This window comes from Alosa alosa, chromosome 7, assembly GCF_017589495.1.
Source record: "Alosa alosa isolate M-15738 ecotype Scorff River chromosome 7, AALO_Geno_1.1, whole genome shotgun sequence".
Classification (NCBI taxonomy): Eukaryota; Metazoa; Chordata; class Actinopteri; order Clupeiformes; family Clupeidae; genus Alosa; species Alosa alosa.
In genome coordinates this window covers 3,656,107-3,663,193 of record NC_063195.1, presented here as the reverse complement: position 1 = coordinate 3,663,193, position 7,087 = coordinate 3,656,107, and the positions used below count along the sequence as shown (strand labels likewise).

At 41.6% G+C, this 7,087-nt stretch overlaps 3 protein-coding genes and 2 long non-coding RNA genes across 7 annotated transcripts in view; 2 read left to right on the top strand and 3 right to left on the bottom strand.

Moving 5' to 3' along the window:
• Positions 1 to 2,227, bottom strand: part of LOC125297467 — a 26,989-nt gene extending 24,762 nt beyond the window's left edge. Inside the window, exon 1 of the long non-coding RNA XR_007194058.1 lies at positions 2,135 to 2,227. This is a non-coding gene — a long non-coding RNA (uncharacterized LOC125297467). The remainder of the gene's footprint in view (positions 1 to 2,134) is intronic.
• Positions 1 to 3,534, top strand: part of LOC125297245 (NACHT, LRR and PYD domains-containing protein 12-like) — a 666,703-nt gene extending 663,169 nt beyond the window's left edge. The window contains exon 14 of the mRNA XM_048247471.1: positions 3,383 to 3,534. The gene's annotated coding sequence lies outside the window, so the exon portion shown is untranslated. The remainder of the gene's footprint in view (positions 1 to 3,382) is intronic.
• LOC125297247 (NACHT, LRR and PYD domains-containing protein 12-like) overlaps positions 1 to 7,087 on the bottom strand; it is a gene marked incomplete in the record, with an annotated part of 868,465 nt that overhangs the window by 724,031 nt on the left and 137,347 nt on the right.
• LOC125297402 (leucine-rich repeat extensin-like protein 5) overlaps positions 1 to 7,087 on the top strand; it is a 78,729-nt gene that overhangs the window by 13,188 nt on the left and 58,454 nt on the right. The window lies entirely within an intron of this gene.
• Positions 4,109 to 4,806, bottom strand: LOC125297444. Of its 2 annotated transcripts, none has more exons than XR_007194031.1 (2): positions 4,279 to 4,806; positions 4,109 to 4,154 (listed from the first exon to the last, which is right to left on the bottom strand). It is a non-coding gene; the product is annotated as an uncharacterized LOC125297444 (long non-coding RNA). The 2 variants fall into 2 exon arrangements; XR_007194032.1 differs by having other exon boundaries at positions 4,109 to 4,151.

Here is a 7,087-nt window from a genome sequence, read left to right as displayed (position 1 = left end):
GAGTTTGCAGACTGAGTAGGGGAGTGTGTGGTGTGCGGTTGAAGGCTGAGCAAGAGGCGTGTATGTCTGGCGTGCCCGTGTGAGTTGACAGATTTAGGTAGTGGTGGGGCAGTGATTTGTGTGTGTGCAGCTGGCAGATTGAGAAGAGTGAGGCATGCAGTCTCTGGCAGACTGGGCAGAGCAGTGGCGTGTGTGTCCCACAGACTGGGTGGAGTGTGTGTGTGTTGGCAGACTGAGCAGAGCGTGCAAAAGCGGGCAGATCGAACAGGAGCAGAGCTAGTGAGCTAAGTGATTGGAGCAAGAGTGTGTGCGGTGGTTCGAGAGACTGGAGAGTGTGCGTGTGCTAGATTGAGGAGTGTCCAGTGGCAGTTGGCAGACTGAGCAAGAGCGTGTGTGTGTCCAGGATTGCAGGAGTCCGGTGCCTCCCAGTGAGCTGGCGATCGTGCGCCGAAAGCGTGTGCGGGTGCGTGTGCGTGCTGCGATCACAGGTGCGAAGCAGTAATCAGGCGGTTGGCGTGAACCTGACCAGGAGTGCTGGCAGACTGAGCAGAGTGTGTGTGCGTTGCAGATCGATTTGGCTCAGTGTGGCATGTGTGCCGTGGCAGACTGGCGCGCGTGCGCGCGCAGTGCGCGTGCAAGATTGATAAAAGCTGGCAAAACGGCGAAAGTTAGCACGACAGAGTGAAAACAAGTAAGATCGAGCAGAGCGTGCGAAGAGATCGAGCAGGTGCGCTGGAGGTGATTGGAGCAGGAGGGGTGGTGGCAGGTGTCGAAGGCATCGAGCAGTGTGCTAGCAGACTGAACAGAGAAGTGCGTGAATAAGCAGACTGATAGGAGCGTGTGTGTTAGCAGATCGAATAGAGCGTGCAGCAGATCGAGGCGTGTGTCCAGACGAGTTCGGCGTGAAGTGCGTTAGCAGATTGTTCGAGAGGCAGGTGTGTGTGCAGGTGTGTGTGTGTGGGTGTGTGACTAGCAGGGTCTGCAGGTGTGTGTGTGTGTGTAGATTGGGTAGGAGTGTGTGTGTGTGTGTGTGTTGGTAGATTGAGTAGGAGGTGTGTGTGTGTGTGTGTGTGTGTGTGTGTGTGTGTGTGGGTAGATTGGGTAGGAGTCTGTGTGTGCCTGTGTGTGAGTTGGTAGATTGTGTAAGTGTGTGTGTGTGTGTGTGTGTGTGTGTGTGTGTGGTGTGTGTAGGTGTGTGTGTGTGTTGGTAGATTGAGTAGTGTGTGTGTGTGTTTGGTAGATTGAGTAGGAGTGTGTGTTCCCATTCCACCCACTCCTCTTGTCTGCATATGTGTGTGTGTTCCCCATATTCTGATGAGGATGTTCTCGCCGTATGTGTATGTGTGTGTGTGTGTGTGTTGTTAAGGTGTGTGGGCGTGTGTTTGTACTGACATACTATGTGTGTGTGTTTGTTTGTTTGTTTGTGTTGACATGGTGTGTGTGTGTTCTCATGTTATCTCTGTATGTGTGTGTGTGTTCTCATGTTCTCTCCTCTTGTCTGCAGATGCCTGTGATCTCACACTGGACCCAAACACAGCAAACAGATATCTCTCTCTCTCTGAGGGGAACAGAAAGGTGACACGTGTGAAGAAGCAGCAGCCGTATCCTGAACACCCAGAGAGATTTGACTCCACATGTCAGGTGTTGTGTAGAGAGGGTCTGACTGGACGCTGCTACTGGGAGGCTGAGTGGAGTGATGATGGTGGAGCTCGTATATCTGTGGCCTATAAAAGCATCGAGAGGAAAGGGGACAGTGATGACGTCATAATGGGACGGAATGCCAAGTCCTGGAGTCTGTTCTGCTCTCATCACAGATACTCTGTCTGCCACAATAATAAACACACTGACATACCTGCCCCCTCCTCCCAGACTCCAGAACAGTAGGAGTTTACCTGGACTGGCCGGGCCGGCACTCTGTCCTTCTGGCGTCTCCACTGACACACTCACCCTGCACACGTTCCACTCCACATTCACTGAGCCCCTCTATCCAGGGTTTTGGGTTTTTGGGCTGGGATTATGGGATCACAGTGTCCTCCAACAGGTACATCCACCCAAGATCACATCTCTCTCTCTCTCTCTTTCTCTCTACATCCTCCTCTCTCTTTTCTACTCTCTCTTTTTGTTCTCTGTCTACTGTGTGTGTGTGTGTGTGTGTGTGTGGTTTGTATGACACTGTAATGTAATACAGGCTTGTAGGCACAAGAAGCTCTTTTACAAACAACTTTAGTAAAGAGGGTATTTTTGCTTTGCATCAGATCTGGCATATCACACACATCAAGCTAATATAGCGTGTGTGTGTGTGTGCGGCATGTGTGTGTGTGTGTGTGTGTGTGTGTGTGTGTGTGTGTGTGTGTGTGTGTGTGTGTGTGTGTGTGGTTTTGTGTTGTATGTGTGTGTGTGTGTGTGTGTGTGTGTGTGTGTGTGTGTGTGTGTGTGTGTGTGTGTGTGTGTGTGTGTGTGTGTGTGTATGTGTGTGTGTGTGTGTGTGTGTGTGTGTGTGTGGTTTCTATGACACTGTCTCTCTATTTATCTCTCTTTATTCTCTCTAATCCCTTCTTTCCTCCCTCTCTCTCCTCCAACAGGTACATCCACCTTCCTCTCTCTCTCTCTCTCCTCTCTCTGAAGTGTGTGTGTGTGTGTGTGTGTGTGTGTGCGCGTGTGTGTGTGTGTGGTTTGTTTAACACTGTTTTCTATTTAACAAACTGCCAAAATTCAGACTTAAATTCATCAAGTCAAGACACTCCAACATTCCACAGTAACCACGTAACCGTAGCAACATCCATTGTGATGCTTGTTCTGTGGCCCTGGCAGTTGAGCAGGGCTTGTTGCTATGGCAATAGTTCCAGCTTTGGCCCATAGACTGTATAAAGAACTGCAGGAACTCCAGTCACACACACTCCTGTTCATACATGTAATGTATGTATGTATGTATGTACAGTATATTCAGTTATATAATTACTGTTCTGATGAAACTAAACAAATGCTGATATTGCTTTCTTTATATTATGCTCTTCTCCTGAAAATGAATGTGTGGATTATGAGAATGTTTTCAACAACAACAATATGATGTATTCTGTTCTCCGTAAAGTTTAGTTATTTGCTGAATTTCTTTGAAAAAGTTATTTGCTGATCTGAGGTGTCAGTGGTTCTATACAGTATGTGTTGACATAGCAAAAAAAAATGCTTGTTTTTCTGACTTAAAATATGTAAATAAAATGTGTTTCTGACTTTTAAATGTCTGAATAAAGATTCTGAAAGGAGATGTGATGAACCTGTTGTCAGTTGATTTGTTTCATTGTTTTCTATGCTATAACAAAACAGAATATATGTGATTTTTATTTTGTGATTTTGTTTCTTTTCTTCAAACTTCCTTTTTCCGTAGTTGGACATTTCATGCATTGACCACCAAGATCATCTCTCTATTCAGTGCAACACTGTACCAGATTAGTGTATTGCAGTAGTATAATAACTAGGGCTGTCAAAAGCACATTGACTTTGATTAATTAATTACAGAAATATTAAGGCATTAAAGAAAATAAAGCTGCTTAATCATTTTCGTGGTGACATTTGACACAGTGCAGTTTGGCTATAGTGACTGAAGGGCCATGACGCGAAAGCTGCTTTGAATGAACGTTTAGCCTACGTTTTAAAAAAAGAACGCCCAGACTAATCCTGTTGACAGGAGCATCAATCTACTATTTCTGCAGTAAGGAATTCCCGTTGCCTACCATGGGAGTTCGTCAAGTCTGAAATATCACCAGAGCATGTTTAATAGGTAGCCTGGCTCTGGTATCACCTCAATGCAAAGCAATCTGGAGGTAGGCCTACAAGTTAGCACACCTCTTGATGATAATAATGCTAGCCGCCACCCTTGTTAAAGTTACTTTGCTAACTTAGCCTATTGTTTGCTTAGCCTATAGGCCAACCCTACGACTGACTAACTAACTAACTAACCGACAAACTCCCTTACTAAATTGAGTACATGTGTTGCACACTTGAAACAAAATGTCTTCAAAAGTATGTTGAAGGTGGTTACATTTATTTCCATTCCAATAACTTCACACATTGCATTTCGATTCACACTTGTAGGCTATGCTGCTTTTTTGTGTCGTTTTCTTAGAGCCCTGCGTTTTCTTATCTTTGACTGCCACCTACTGGATAGAAAAGGAAACAACCTAATAAATACGTGAACAAAAATCTACAACATTACATTTAGCAGAAACAACATGTTTGAATGGCCATAAAAGGATAAATCATGGGGGGTATACCACACATTACCTTGGTGTTAGGGTAGCTTACTCTGCACATGCCATTGACAGTGATTTGTAGCTTCAGTCATTTGCATCATACTAAACATCTGACACCAGGAACTACTGATGCCTGAGCCAAAGGGAAAATGATCATAAAAGAGAGAAGTTGAACTTTAAAGTTTATAAAGATGGTTTGGCTCTTCATTGATTCACTCATCTGACAAAATTGATGTTAAGATAAGTTCATAGCAAAAATGGATGCATGTGATTGATTTAGATTAATTAATCACAGAGTTTGTGGGAGTGGAAGGGAGTTCCAGAGTTTGGGGCCAGCCACGCTAAAAGCCCTGTCACCCATGGAATGGAGATGTGCAGTGGGGTGGATAGGAGGTGGGCATCAGTGGAGCGTAAGGTGCGGGTAGGTAGGTAAGGGGTCAGGAGGCTTGAAAGATAAGAGGGTGCAAGATTATGTTGGGCTTTGAGTGATGTATTTGATGTGATAGTCAAAGGAAACTGTAGAATCAATTGTGACACTAAGGTGTTTTGACTTCACAGGTAGAGGTGGTGAAGTAGCCAGGGATGGATAACTGTGATTGTTTGAGCTTTTTCAGTCCAGATGGCCTGAGTTCTCTTAACGCTACTTACCAAGTCCCTTTTACCTCCTTCCTCTGGGCCCAGAGCTGCAAACACACAGACAGTTCACAGAAGGAGATCAAATACAGTTCTGATGGGGAACAGTGCTACCTCATGCAGCAACCAGGGTAAGATACACCAGACCACCTGTTTCCGTGCTCTTTTCAGTCGACTCCCATCTGGCAGGCGATACAGGAGCCTGTGCTCCCAAGACCAGCAGGCTCAGGTACAGCTTCTTTCCAGAGGCTGTAGCACTGCTGAAAAAAAACTTCACCTCCTGTCTAGCATTTGCTCTTTAGCTGTTACTAGTTTACCTGTTTACTTTTTACTACTGCACTGTTTACCTGTTTACATTGACTGTATTGCACTGCTTACCTGTTTACATTACTCCTACACTGTTTCACCTATGACTTTGCACTGCCAACAGCACTATACATTATATTTATATATATATATATATATATATATATATATATATATATATATATATGGGCCATTCTACCGAATTCGTGCAAATTCAGAGGTTGAAACATTTTGAAAAAAGTGTCTTTTTCCCCAAAACTTTTAATTCACATGAATTGTATAACATCTAAGGTACACATTTCTAATAATTGGACATTTTAATTTCATATTGTCTTTTTATACAGTTTTGGAATGTTTTCCTTCTCCCAAAATGTGTCACTACCGAAACACAATAACAATTAACAAAATAAGAAGTTTTATGATAATCTATTAGGAATTTCTTTACATATACCTTCTAAATATATTTTTTAGAATTTTCTTAAAGCATTTCCATGATTCAACTGTTAACAATAATATTTTTTAACACAAAATAAAGGTCATTTATGGGATTAATTGCATTTTAAAAACAACATTTCTTTGTAAAACGCATAAAGTTGATCATACCGTTTTCAAATTTAAGGATGTATTACTATAAATATATATTTAACCAAACACCACCTTGTTATCTTGTCAGATGATTAGAAATACTCTTTTTTTAACAAAACATCCCATGTTTCGGTTGTGACAGCACATGTTGGGTAGTGACGGTGGTGTTTCGGTAGTGACTACTACATCAGACTGCCAGGACTTTGTGTTGATAAAAATGACAAATAAGTCACAAATGTTGCACATAATGCAGCTAGCACATATAACAGACATATATATATATTTTTTTTTTAAAAAAAGAAATCTGTTTAATATTTCACTGAACAGCTGATAGATAGTTTGGGTGTTATAGGATGCAAGATAGAAAATGTATGCTTGGTTTTATGATCCTTCAAGAAAGATTTATTAAGTGTTCAAAAATGGTCACATTTAAAAGTATTAGTATCTAACATGTTGACAATTGCTCAAAGAACACATATAACCTCCATATAATATATATATATATATATATATATATATATATTATATTCCATAGCCTGCCCATAAACCTGAGCAATATACTGTACATATATATTACATGTGTGTGTGTGTGTGTATATATATATATATATATATATATATATATATATATATATATATAGTACGCATGGAGTACTTTATATATAAACAAACTGAGACAACCCATTGAAAGAGCAGAAAATACACTTTCAAATGATACCTTGGTTATACATGTAATCCGAGGTAAAGGCTACATAAATAAACTGTACACAAACAACACTTTTTTCTAACACACCATTATATAGCCTAATTTTAAACATGTTTAACTAATAAGCTATGATATCTATACAATACAATTAGCAATAATGGGGCTAATAAGTGTCATAGGTAGTTTAGGTTACATATCATGCCAACATTATATATAGAAGCAGATCTTAACATTGTGAACCACATGGCTCAGTTTTCAGAAACTGCCACATCAGAGAATGGAGTAGCATCAGACCTCATCCTCCTCTGTGTGCTTATACACAGCAGTTCAAAATAAAAGCAAACCATGTTTAGCCATTTTGACTGAAAGGTCATCTTATTCTGTTTTATTACATTAGGCTCTAATTAGGATAAGAGGCACATATCAAATGTCTCCTTCATGTAGAGAAAGATGATGGAGAAGATGTGATTGAGGATGATGGAGGTGAAGATAGCAGTGGGTACGGCTGCTCTGAGCACAGTGAGGACATGACACAAGAGCAAATAGGCAGAGCAATGCACAACAGCTTTTGCCAGAGGATCCAGGACCATGGGCAGATAAATTAGCAAAT